The sequence below is a fragment of the Notamacropus eugenii genome, chromosome 4 (assembly GCF_028372415.1).
Source record: "Notamacropus eugenii isolate mMacEug1 chromosome 4, mMacEug1.pri_v2, whole genome shotgun sequence".
Classification (NCBI taxonomy): Eukaryota; Metazoa; Chordata; class Mammalia; order Diprotodontia; family Macropodidae; genus Notamacropus; species Notamacropus eugenii.
Genome location: NC_092875.1, coordinates 460,202,190 through 460,216,453, shown reverse-complemented (window position 1 = coordinate 460,216,453; position 14,264 = coordinate 460,202,190). Strand labels below are relative to the sequence as shown.

The following is a 14,264-nucleotide window of genomic DNA, read 5'->3' as shown; positions in this document are numbered from 1 at the left end:
ATCCAATTTGTTGCCAAGCCTATCAATTTCACCTTTGTAACATCTCTCAGCTGTGTCCCCTTCTATCTTCTGACACTGTCATCATCTTAGTGCAAGCCATCATCACCTTGAGATTTGATCATTGCAATGGCCTCCTGGTGGATCTCCCCTCTGCTAGTCTCTCCCCACTCCAACTCATTCTCTGTTCAACTGTCAAAACACAAGTCTGACCATATCAAATCTCCCTCCCTCAATCAATAAACGCAAATGTTTCCCTATTGCCTCCAGGGTTTAAAAAATCATCTATTTGACTTTTATAACTCCTAAAGTTAGTTTTCTAATGTCTTAAAGCTCCCTACCCTTTTCCCCATGACACACATATTTCTTGTGATCCAGTGTCATTAGGCTTCTTGCCCTTTCTCAAACAATACATTCCATCTCCATATTCTACATTTCCTTTGTCTGTCCCCTGTGCCTGGAACTCCCTTCCTCATCTCTGCCTCTTAGTTTTCCTGATCCCTCTTAATGAGATTATCTCCAGTTTATTCTGTTATTGACTGACTAATAATAATATTTATTTAGATTCTTACATTTATGAAGTGGATTTCTAACAATAACCCAATAATAGTTCACATTTATACATTTACATGTATATGTAACATATACATGTAATATTTACAAAGATTTTTACATACTTTATCTCATTTGATCCTCCTTATAATCTCCATATAAAGGAAGGTAGTGTACAGTATTATCCTCATTTCATAAAATAAGGAAACTGAGTCTCAATAAAGTTATATGACTTTCCCAGGGTCACACACATATTTCTCATTATAGAAGAAATGTCGGGAGTGAAAGAAACATCCTTATGCCTACTTTATCTTTAGTATTTTACAAAAACTCTGAGAAATGGTTATGACATTCATCTGACAAAGAAATCCATCAGTATTCCAAAAATAAATTATCTGTCCAATTTCACATTAATAAAGTCATGTCAACACTACTTATGACATAAAAAGAAACCATTGAGAAAGATGGAAAATAAGACCAATTCTATGTCACATGATATGAAATATAGCATAAGATTCACCCAGTTGGATTTAAAGTCATCTTTTCATATGCCTTGCTGCTGTCCTCCTTTTCCCTGAGAGGAATAGTAGTCCTCTGGAACCATATCTCCAGAGACTGTGTAACACCACTCTGGGAGTTAACCCACTCAGCTTCAGCACTCAGTCACAAAGCCAAGTTGTCCTGTTTGGGGAGAAAGGAAGGTGAAAACCACCTAGCCTCAAAGAATATTTCTACTAAGAAACTATAGTCTACCCAGTACAGGTATTTTACCATCTTACCTGTTGGTATATCTGAACCCCCAATTCTAATTTCTACCTCTTACTTTTTGAACAGTGATTAAAATAATATTACCAATGCTATTGGAAAGGGTGTGACAGTTGAGATTCTACAGACCACAATTCCCTATTCTAGCCATCACTCCCTTCTGTTGCCCTCTATGAGAACATACTGAATAGCAGTTCCCCTTTATTATCTGTTCCACTTCCCAACTGATATTTGCAAGCTGGGTCCCTTAGAAAATGATTATTCCCATTCAACAAACTCTAAAATTATGGTTCTCAAGCCCTCACTAGTATGCTTGTTTCTTTCAGACTTGACATTCAAATGGATTCTCTGAACCTGAACGCCAATGGGTACAGTATCTGCTATTGGTCCAGTAGCTCCACTGTAAGACATCTAAGATATCATAGCTGATGAGGAGGAGAAAGAGAAATACTCTCTCAAGGGCTGGGTTCTTAAGTCATAGTTGACTCCCATCTCTTTTCCAAAGATGGTACTCTTCAGGGTTATCTCTTTTCTTAGCTGACTTGTTAGAGAACAAGCCTTACTCTTTGAAGGGCCATCAGGGTTTTACTGATCCTTAGCCAGTCAATAGCTAGCTGTCCTCTAATTCCATCATTTTTTTTTCAGAAAATTTCTTCACATATCTTAAGATCTTAATACCTCATTGTCTCTATTATCTTCCCCCTTACCATGTGTGATTTCATCAACTAGGTCTTGGGGAAAACGCTTGATCAGGAGCATCTTGATGTAATGTAAATTACTTGAGGGCAGGGTCTATCTCACTTTTGTATTTCTGTGTCAAGTACCTATCACAGAGCTTGGCACATGGTAGGCTCTTAATTCATAATAATAGCAATCATTATCATTATTACTAAAATGGACAACCTTTATATAGCATAAGGTATGCAAAACACTTTAGAGATATTATCTAACTTGATCCTCACAACAACTATGTGAGGTAGGTTCTATTGTTATTCCCATTTCACAAACGAGAAAATTGAGTTTGAGAGGTTAAGTGATTTGCCTATAAATAAAATGATTATTTATTCTTCATTCATCATCCCATTCACTTGTATAGCTCTCCTTTTCTGGCTGAAATAACCAACACAAAAGTCACAATATTTGGGTTAAGTTTAGTAGTCTAAAAAGGTTCTGAACAAGACCTAGAGAGTTGGGATTCTGGGTTATCATAAGCACTATGGGTGAAATGCCAAGTGAGGGAATATAGCCTTTTTATAACAGGATATCTGAGTAAATAATGACATAGGTCACTGAGAAGGAAATGTATGACAGTATTGATAAAGCTCACCTACTCCATAGTGTTACCTACAGCCAGCACTAAGACAGATTGAATCCTCTGCTCCTCAGTTTCTTTAAAATTATCACAGTTTATAAGAAAATGAACCCAAATAGATATGAAAGTTTAGACTGAGGACTCCTCCAAAAGTCAGTGCAATGGAAAATGTTATTGTCTACTAATGACTGCACTGGAAAAGGGGGGGGGGGGGGGAATCAATGAACCTTTGGTAATAGAGTGACATACAACCCCAGGAGCATGGTAGAAAAAGTGATTAATTGGTGTAATAGAAAACACCTGCCCATATTCTCTTGAGTGAGTCTAACAAAGACCATTCTAATACTAGAAGCTGATTGAAACTTCCATCCCTCTCAGATACAACTTTGCCTGTCTAATGTGAGCCACCCAAGCTGTTACTTCCAACATAGCATGACTAACCATTCTCTGGTGATCTCACACAGTAAGATGAACATCAGCTTGTTATTTTTGTCAAATTTGGCACTGAATAGGCAATGTAAAGCCTAATCCACTCGAAACCAACAATGGGTTTATCCAAAGATGCTTCATAGTGACTCCAAGTTAAGTGCTGCCTTGAATCAATAAATCCGCCTAATTGTTTGGTGTAGTGGAAAGAGCAGAGGGGTCAGAGACTCCTCCTTGTTGTGCTCTCTGCATAGTGACACTGAAGAGAAACCAGAAAAATAAGGAGAAAGGAAGCAGAAGGGGGCAAGTTAAGGGAAATAACATAGAAATTAGTCTCTTTTATAAGGAACCCAAGAGATAGGTTTAAAAAAAACAAAACACCTTGCTTTCCATTAAGTTACTATCCATTCAACTATCTTTATATTCTTTGAAGAAATGATGCTGTTAAGTTCCCATATCCTTGGAGACAGCATTTTGGTACAAACAAACACCAGAGAAAAGAAAGAAGTAAACAAGCTCTGTTGGCCCTTGGGGTCAGGACTCCTCCCTAAATTAATAGTTTTTGACATTCAAACAAAGTTGTAAAGTAAGAAATGCTTCCTGTAAATCACACCAACCCACCCATTTTCACAGTCAATCAGAAGGCAACACCAGTTACTCTAATTGCCAGTACGTGTAGTCGGTGTGGTAAGTCTTCAACCAAGGGGAGCAGTGAAACATTCAGAATCTGAGTTGGTCCCTCAATACATAATCAAGCAAAGCTTTTATTCGTTAATAAAGCAGAGTATACTGAGCAGACTGCTGCAAGAAGACATGAGTTCAAATACTACCTTTGACACATACTAGCTACACGTCATTTAATTTCTCATTACCTCAGACAACTCTCTAAAATTACAAATTTCAGAAAAGTTGCAAATATCCATTGTTAGGAGAAAGTCCATTATGCCAATGAAAGCAGAGGCTCAGATTTTTTTAAAGCTATTTTTATTATATTACTGCAATTTACCAAGTACATTTTTTAAAGTGACTTTTTTTCCAAAGTAGAAAGTACCCAGGTCAAAGGAAAAAATATATTTTTCAAGAATTTCATGTCTTTTTGATTCCTACCATTTTCTATTAGGATGCAAATTATACTTGTGTGTCCTTGACTTACCAGCAAAAAGTAAACACAAAGTTTGGAAAGATTTTTTGAGACATCTCCTTGTCTTCTTTTCCCATTAATCTAATCTATCCACTCCTAATTCCTCTTTGATGCTTTTTCACTAGAAGGCTCAAAATGAAGATAGTCAACAGACTTTTTCCATTCTCCAAGTTTTGTTCCAAAACCTCACCCATTAAACAACACATGGTTACCCTTTACTCTTAACAGACATTTTTTTTTTTTTTTTAGTATTTGTGTCAAAATGGTGGTGGAGGGGGAGCAGTTGAGGAGAGGGATGGAAAGTGGTTATGTGGTGCAGGTGGGAGACTTTGAAAGTCTTTGTCTAGTAACTCAAAGAACTCACAGCTTTTGCCTCTCTTTTCAGGGTGGAACAACGCCCAAATGACAACAAAAGCAGAGTAGATTCAACTGATTTGGCATTTGGCCACAACTTTATTAAGCAACCTAATGAAACATATTATTCTTTCACTCAGCACCCCAGAAAGTAATGTATGACAACTAGCCTATTGGCTTACTTTTCTGAAAACTATTATATGTATTACCCCCAGGCCAAAACTCTTTCCTGTGGCAAGGATCATACAAATAGTCTTGTCTAATAATTGCAGTTAGAAATTTCTGGAAAGGGAATTTCATTCACCATAGTACATGAGAACCAGATTCCATTCTGAGAACTCAGACACAATCAATCAGTAAGCATTTAGTGAATGCTGCCTATGTGCCAGGCACAAGGAATGTTTGATCATCTTCATTCTTTCCATTATATGTTTATATTATATACAAGTATATAATATAATGTAATATATGATATAGACATATACTTGTATATAATATAAACATATATTATATTCTCATATATGTATGTAATATAAACAATATATATGTGCTAAATTTGTGTGTGCATACACACACACACACACACACATTTCTATCCACCCTGAACATCTTGATATCTACCCTGTACCCCTTCTCGGAGATAAGAGTGACAATCCACCCCACTATGGTTCACTCATCATTCCTGGGATTCCTCAGAACCAAACATCCTTCCCTGGTGTTATAGGAAAGGCATGACGCAGGCCAGGCCCTTGGCAGTTTAGGTTTGACATGAGAATGAAATGAAACACTCGTAGAAGATATAACAATTTAAAAAGAAAGTCTATTTAGCCATGGTGGAGGGAGAGGAATATATTCAATAAGTATAATCAATAATCCCTTCCTATGTTGCCCATAGTTGACCAATGGTCATCTCATTTATACTCAGACAAGAAGGAAACTACATCAGTGACCTGAGTTTTTAGTACTTTTAATTAATTACATTTCGAAGATGATTTCAGTACCTTTTAAAGAAAAAAACTTCCCTGCCCACAAGGAAGGGATTCTGATAAATATGCCTCTTATAACACTTAGCCATCTTCCTTTACCTTTTATATATTATTTTCCCCCGTTAGAAAGTTCTTTGAATTATAGGACTCTCACTTCCTTAACTGTATTTTGAGAACCTAGTACTGTGAGTGGCACAAAGTACATACTTAACAAATGATTTTTCATTCAGTCACTCATTTTTACATATTTCCATTCCACTGTTCTGTTCTGTGCTACGCTGTGTATTACTCAAGAGAGCCTTATGGGCATGATCACAGGGTCTAAATCACTGTTCAGACTCAACAGAAAAGAGGGGCCACAACACCATACAAAAAGGTCTGTGAGCCACTTATTGACTTAGAAAACTACATTTTAACATTATCTATTGTCTTGTTTGTTTCTTTTAATGTTTCCTAGTTACATTTTTTGCAGATTATTATTCCTTAATAACACATCATATGATATGCATATGTCATTTTTAAGGTGATGTCAAGCCTTGTTGACCTTTAGCAATAAATGACTATGAGCCTTAATGAGATTTTTTTTTCCAAAAATACTTTACAGCTTCACACAATGCTCATAAACAGTCTCAAAATCAGAGTCATTTCCATAATACAGATCTCCATTTATAAATTGTTTCTGTGGCTCATAGCTTCCAAGAAGTTCAATTTTCACTTTGAAGTTTTAACTTGATAAACTTCTCTATTCAAATCTGTCAGATTGCTTTCATCTATACACAGCGTATAATCAAAGGTAAGGAAACCTTCTTTGGTATTCTGCCATGGTAATGCCATGTTTCTTCATGCAAGTCTGCCCTCGCTAATAAGGAGGGTTTCCTATTTCATATCTAGCTGTTACTGTACTGTCTGTCCTCCATTTATCTGAAACATTTGATCAGTTACAAGTTTCCTAAAAATTGCCTCTGCTATAAGCAACAAGCATTACCCAGACATACGAACAGCACAGACTTGGTCCCCTCTGGGGTCATTTTTCATTCCTACTGCCCCTAATTACATTTGAATCTTGTTCAACCACAGGGAGGGCTTTGACACCTCTGGTCTCAATGGTTACAACATTAGATCATTTAACATATAGCATCCTCTCCTCCCTCATCTCCCTTCCTCACTTTCTTCTGTCTCTACCTACAACTAAAGCAGTCAAGGGTCATACATTTTCTGTCACTGACCTTGTGGCAGTGAATTGAAAAACAATAGTAACTGAATAGCACAGAAATTATGGCCTTGAAATCGATGTCCAGCAACAAGAGCTTTGAGGGTTTTCAGAAAGTGGGTAAGCATGACAGTGTAGAACCAAAATACAAAATGAAATTTGGAATCTACTTACCACCCAAGACAGAAACCAATGTCCTGTTCTATACTATCTGCCTGATTTAACTTGTACAGAACATAATTGTACTGCCAAAAAATGGTTATCAACAAACTGCAGCAGGACATGATCTCATCATCGTTGTACCAGACATCAGGTCCCATGGCTGTAGCTTTAAAGGAAAGATGACAGCTGAGACTTTGGAACAGGTGCTGGTTTTTATGTGAATGCCACTGAAGAACCTTGGAAAATCTACTATGGTATATATTCTTATATAATAGATGAGCCGTCCAAGATGATAGATAAAAATTTTTCTGCTGACTCAGGGAGGATATCTATTTTTGGCCACTCTGTGGGAGGCCATAGAACTATGAATCTGTTCTTTGAGGAATCCCAACAGATATAAATCTGTGTCATCATTCTGTTCAATCTGCAATCCTGTACTCTGTCCTTGGTGGGAAAAGCCCTTGGGTGTATATTTACAATCAGATCAAAGTAGGTGGGAGACATATGATGGTCTTCAACTTGTGAAGTTTTATCCAGATTCTCAGGTAGACATGTTAATTAAGGCAAAGATGACTTGTATCTTAAAGAATGGCAGTTACTTCCTGACTTTGTAAAAAGGAAAACTCCAGTTGTTTTCATACTTCAGGAAGGATATGTCATAACTACTACTTCATTGAAATGTTTGGTAATGATCACATCAGACATCATGGAAAACACCTTAATGCAAAGCTTCATATATGAAAATCTCACAATTATAAAAATTAACATGTAAGCAAAACTTTTGAAAAGATAGGATTACATATTTTAAAATGATTCTTTACGTACATTCACTTGCAGCTTTTATCAAATAACTGATCCCTTTCTGAATAAATATATAAAATCAAGCAATCTCATTCTAATATTTTCCCATAAATAACCTAATAGAAGACGTGTCATTGCTTAGGATCAATTTGAAATCCTTGTTAAATATGTAAGTGAACACAGTTGACTGTAGAGAATACAGTAATTCAAACATTCTTGTCGATGTAAAAATCAGTCACTAGATGTATTAATTCCGTAAAGAACTAAATGGTGAAATGGTGTCTCAGTAACTGAATAAAGAGACAATGCACTGGCAGGAGGGAGGAATGAATATACAGAAGAACATAGAAATCAAGGGCTAATTTTCCACAGGGACAAATACTTCAGTGCCTTGATGAATTTATGGTATCATCAATGTAGGTATTCTCTTCCAGATTGCAACACACCTCCACCCTCTTATCCTGTGCAGTTCTTACTCACTTCCTCCCCCACCGAGGATCCAGCCAACTAGCCAATGGCATTCCCATAGCTGTCAACATTGTGTGGCTCTCAATGGAAGAAGTTAGAAATACATCCGTTATTGTTCACTCTTTCTATGTGAACAGTCCACCTTTTCAAGTCTCTCACTGCAGTTCCTTTGTGGCTTCTCTTGCACAATTCCTGATTGGTTGTGTGTTGCAACCTGCTCACACCCACAACGTACATCTCCATTTTGGAGAAGTGGCTCTCTGCTTTAATTCTTTGGAGACTAAGGTATTCCATGAGCCACTTATTGACCTAGAAAACCACATATTAACATGAGTCTATTGTGTTTTGATGACTTACAGTTTTACTGGAAAGTATTACTTAACTGTGGTAAAAAAAAAAAAAAGAAAGAAAAAAAGATGGCCCCCTGTTTCAGGAGGAAGCTTGTAGTCATTAAAAACCCTGACCAATTTCCCAAAAATTAGTCCCCCACTCTCTTTCTGTTTGGTTCTGGGCCCAGTTTACAGTGTCTGCCCAAGACACACACACACACACACGCATGCATGCACACACATGTGTGCATGCATACACACACACGCATACACACACTCATACACATGCACACACATACATACACACACACACACTCATACACATACACACACACGCACACACACATATATGGACAACAGGCATTTTTCATCCATTTCATTTTTCCTGCATAAATAACTAAGCCAAATTCTTTTAAGGCATTCTAGATGCCATTTGGGATGCTTGGCAATGTTTCAGTACAACATTATCTTGCAACAGGAACAACTGAAGGAATATCATCACCAGGATTTCTCAATGAGTTTAGGAAGCCAGCAAAGGCTTTTGGTGGCCAAGGCGCTCATCAACATCCTTGGAGTTCTAAATCCTAACTGACCTAAGCTTTGTCTGAATCTTACACTAAAGGCTTGCTCTGATGCCTTGTGTCCCATGAACGTGACTCTGACTTCTTGAAGGCTCCAATAGCAAAGCACAATCTCTAGAAGATTCTACAAAATAAGAAAAATTTAAGGACAGGTGCAGCAATGGACTGTATGTTATGTTTAAAAAGCCTGGCTACCAGATGACATTTTTTTTTAAACCAGAGCAATTCATGCACAAACATCCATTAAGACATAGCAAGGTTGCAATCTGCATCCAGGAAAGAAATCACCAGTTAAATCATAGATTGTTAAAGTATATCTCAGTATTGAATTCCTCCAATTTCAGGAAAGAGGAGATTTCGACTTCACTAATCTAACACAAAAATACAGACTCATTTATGGTGCTTATAGCTACCTAGCCTTAATCAAATATTGGTTTGCCAATCAAATTATTTTTTCCCCTAGCCAAGGTGTCTGTCATGGCTACATTACAGAGTATCATTTAATTGATTCAATTCAATAATGTCTAAGTTTAAATGTGGGAAAAGGAAGATACAATTATCAGAAGTGTTAGGGAGATGCTACCTATATACGTGTGTTTGTGTGTGTGTGTGAAGTCCTTCATTTGAAAAGTAAATGAAAGCACAACCGTGTTCATGTCCCTTCTCTGATAAGGAACCAGAAGATCCTTACTGTCTAGTACATCATGTCAAACTTTTTCTTGTCTTTCGTGGTCTTTTATAATATGGTTGCACTCTAACTTTATCTCTCCCTAATATCCAACCTTTGCCCTGTTAGATGATCACTTTATTATCTCCCACATATAACATAATCACCTCTTCTTCCATTGATTTTTTCATAGTATTCCCCCTTTTGAGGTATCTTTCCTGATCCTGACTGCAAATCCTCCTCATCTATGGCAGCCTATACTAGTCTTTATTTTCTGATAGACTTACAATCACTATTAAACACTATTAAATGGTAACTAATGGCTTTCATTGTTTCATGTGTCAGTTTTGTCTCCCCAGCTAGATTTTAAGCTCCTATAAAGCAAGGATACTCCAGATGCTTTTTCTGCATTCTTCACAACATTTAACACAACATTGGGTACACAGTAAACACTCAATAAAGCTCAGATTCCTTTATTTTTTTAATTAAATGCTATTTTATTTTCAAACTAAAATCATCCCTTTTTCCTTCCACCTTCCCTGCCCCTAAATTACAAGAGCAGTTTCATTCATGTTTACCTTTTTTTTTTCTTAACTTTTGGGTTTATATTTCAGAGTTTCTCTGCAATACTGGTCTTTTTATCAGGAACGTTTGAATGTCACTCTATTTCACTAAAAATCCATGTTTTCTCCTGTACCATTGTACTTAGTTTTTCTGAGAGTCACTCTTGACTATAAGCCCAAATTCCTGGCCTTCTGAAATACAATATTCTAAGTTCTTTAATTATAGTGGTGTCTGCTAAATTATGTGTAATTCTGACTGGTTCCTTACTATATGAATTCTTTCTGGTTGCCTGTGGTATTTTTTTCTTTGACGTAGAAGCTCTGGATTTTGGCTATGATGTTGGCCTCCTGGCTATTCCACGAACAAGACATTGTAACTCTCAGCTCCCCACATTTGTTGTCTGAAATTATTTCCCCCTTTAACTTCACCTATTGACTTTCCTGACTCCCTTTAAGTTCCAACTAAAATTCCATCTTTTACTGAAAGCCTTTCCTAATCCCTCTTAATTCTAGTGGCTTTTCTTTGTTAATTATTCTTATTTATCTTGTATCACATTGATTTTGTAGCTCCAGCGTGAGACTGTAAGCTCCTTGAGGGCAGGGACTATCATCTGCCTCTTTTTGTATTCCCCAGCACTTAGCAGAGTGCCTGGCTTATTCCCAGTATTTAGTGTTCCCAGTACTTAGTACAGTGTTGTATGGGTGCTCAGTGAAGACTAGTGCTTCTGCTGTGAGAGCTGCTGAGCCCTTTTCAGGGTTGCTTTCCACCTTTGGTGTCTACCTGCATCTTGGTCTCACTTGTGGCTCCAAGCTGTAGCATGCTCAGTGGCCACAGAGGGAATTGAAGGTAACCGATGGGTCTCAGACCTCTTGGTGAGTTAGGGGAGCATCTACCCCAAACATGTGCAGACTTGCCCGGTAGAATAGGTAGTTGTAAAGAATTTGTTCCAGCTGGCCATGAACATGGTAGAAATAGGCTCTGTGAAGCACTTAGGCTTGGTTAGACATCAAAAATGCCAAGGTCATTCACTGCATCCCAAGCCATTGCCAATCATCGTCCCTTTCGTCTTGCCACTGGACTTTGATGACTCTGGAAGAGAGGCTCCTGTATAACATATAACCTATAACTTCTAACAACTCTGCCTCACTTAATCCATTTTATGCTTGAGTCAAAAGACATCACCCATACCATGTTACCATTTTTACTTACCTCAAAGTCATGTGGCAGCAGGTAAATGATGAAGCAGCAGAAACAGATAATGTAGTCACAACCCAGCACATTGGCGGCCCACACCATAGGGTCATCTTCTCACTGGACTGAAACAGTAGCAGGATTGGACAGGCCCCAGGTGCCGGAGCAGTTTTCTTAAAAATTGTACAGTTTACCTCCTGGTGTGAAGAAAGGTCTAGAAAAAATGTCCTAAAAATTGTCTGTTTCACTTAACCTAATCCTGTCCTGCTTACTGGCAGGCAGGGATCCTACCCTGTGACTGAAACACAAAAACATATTCAAAAACTTTTGTGAAAATAATTCCCCTCACCATTGGGACACATAATATGCACACATTTATGGACAATAAAAAATCTAGTAGACTCCAAAGATGAACATCTCTTGTGAGAGAACTCAGCCTTTATCACAACCAAAGAGCAGCCTGAAGTGAAACAAGGCTGCAAGTGAAGACCAGAGTCAGAGCTGGAGTGGCTGCAGTGATGAGGAGTGCCGTAAAGCTGGCATAGATTTTGAAATCAAAACTAATCTAGTCAACAAGGTTGTATGCCTACCAGAAGGAGTGAACAACAGACTCATGTCAATGAGATTTCCACTTGCAAGAAAGTGTTGTGCCACCATCATCAGTGCACATGCTCCCACCATGACAAACCTCAATGAGGTCAAAGAAAGATTTTATGAAGACTGGAAATCTTCATCATCTATGTGCCAAAAAAGGACAAGTTTATAATTCTGGGTGACTTTAATGAAAGAGTAGGCATAGACTAACAGGTATGGCAAGGAGTCCTTAGGAGGAACAGAGTTGAAAACAGCAACAGCAATGGTAACTTACTACCAAAGACTTGCACATCTCATGACTTTCTCATCACCAACACCAACACCACCTTTCTCAACACCAACACCAACACATCTCATGACTTTCTCAACACCAACATTTATCTAAATGCAATAAAACTTCATGTATATATCCTCAGAGCAGACATTAGCATTTAATAGACTATATTATTGTATGGAGAAGAGACAGACAGGATGCAAGAGTGATAAAGGTGATGTGTAACAGAGTGCTGGACCAATCATAGACATCCTCTCCAAATTAAACATTCACGTTCAACAAAAGTAGTGGTCCCAAGGCAAGACAACTACAGGAACACTTAATGTCAACAGATTAAAGTACTTCTTCAAGCATGATCAGTTTACTACTAACTTGGAGATAACGCTGAGTCAACACACAGTTGGCAACAGTTGAGCAGAGAAGGAGGAGGCAGCTTTCAAAGATTTGGTGTGCAGTGCCGCATTTTCTCATCTAGGGCAGAACCCTTGCAAACATCAAAATTGGTTTCATGAAAATGATGGGAAAATTCAAAAGCGTCTAAACAAAAAATGAGAACTCCACAAGGTTTACCAACAAGATAATTCATCCATCTCTAAAAGGCAGCAATTAACTCCATTAAAAGTAAAGTACAAATGAAGCTTAGAGAGATGCAGTGTCCTTGGCTCAGTAAGAAGGCAGATGAAACTCAACTTTATGCAAATAATCCAAAGCACTTTTACAATGCCCTGAAGTTCATTTATGGGCCAAAGACTCATAGTACATCTTAACTACTCCATGCTGATGGAGACATGATCCTGGAAAGATGGGCTGAACACTTCCATAGCTTCTCAACAGACCATCATCAACAATTGCTAAAGCTATTGACTGTATACCTCAAGTTGAAGTCAATCCCTCTGTAGCCTAATTTCCAAGTGAAGAAGAGGTTTTGAATGCCTTAAGATTCCCCTTATGTAGCAAAGCTCCTGATGCTGATTCTTTTCTAGATGAGGTTTAAAAGTAGGGTGTCCATTGTTCATAAAAAAACTAACTGAAATCTTTGGGGTTATATGGTTATCCTCCAGGAGTTCAAGGATGCCTCCATTGTCTACCTCTATAAAGGAAAAGAAAATAAGTTGTCCTGTGACAATCACAGGGGGTGGTTGTGGGATCTCTCTCTTAGTCATTGCCAGCAAGATTCTTACCAGAGTCCTCCTTAATTGACTGATCCTTTACCTGGAAGATGGTCATCTACCCAAGAACCAGCATGGTTTCAGAAAGGGCTGAGCTGAGGAATGGTCAATATGGTGTTTGCTGCCCAACAACTGCAGGGGAAATGCCTGGAGCAGAAGAAAGGTCTGTATACAACATTCATTGATCTGACCAAGGCCTTTGATACTGTCAGTTATGATGGCTTATGGAAGGTCATGGCAAAATTTGGTTACCTGGAGAAGTTCCATGATGGCATGTTTGCACAGGTTTTAGGTAATGAGCAATGTCCTCAAGTTTTTCCAGTCACCAGTGGAGTGAAGTAAGGCTGTGTGCTTGCTCCCATGCTTTTTACCATGATGTTTTCAGTGATGTTGTTGGACGCCATCAACAAGGATGAAAATGGTTTCAGCCAGCACACTGACAGTGAATTATTTAACTTGAAAAGGATACAAGCCAAGACTAAAGTGGAGGAAGAGTTGGTGTGTGAGTTTTGGTTCGCAGATGACTGTGCAGCTGTTGAAAATGAGATGCAACAAAGTAGGGATCTATTCCCTACTACTTGTGCTAATTTAGTCCTGAAAATTAACACCAATAAAACAGTTTCTCCACCCCAGCACTGCACAAACCATATATGGAACCATGGGTTACAGCAAAGATAGAAATTTTGAATGCTATAGATAAGTTCACTTACTTTCACTTACT

General features: G+C 38.0%; 2 pseudogenes; one reads left to right on the top strand and one right to left on the bottom strand.

Moving 5' to 3' along the window:
• Positions 1 to 6,131: 6,131 nt before the first annotated feature.
• On the bottom strand, positions 6,132 to 6,561 carry LOC140502711 (low molecular weight phosphotyrosine protein phosphatase pseudogene; annotated as a pseudogene).
• A 247-nt stretch (positions 6,562 to 6,808) lies between these two features.
• On the top strand, positions 6,809 to 7,646 carry LOC140502710 (S-formylglutathione hydrolase pseudogene; annotated as a pseudogene).
• Positions 7,647 to 14,264: the final 6,618 nt, after the last annotated feature.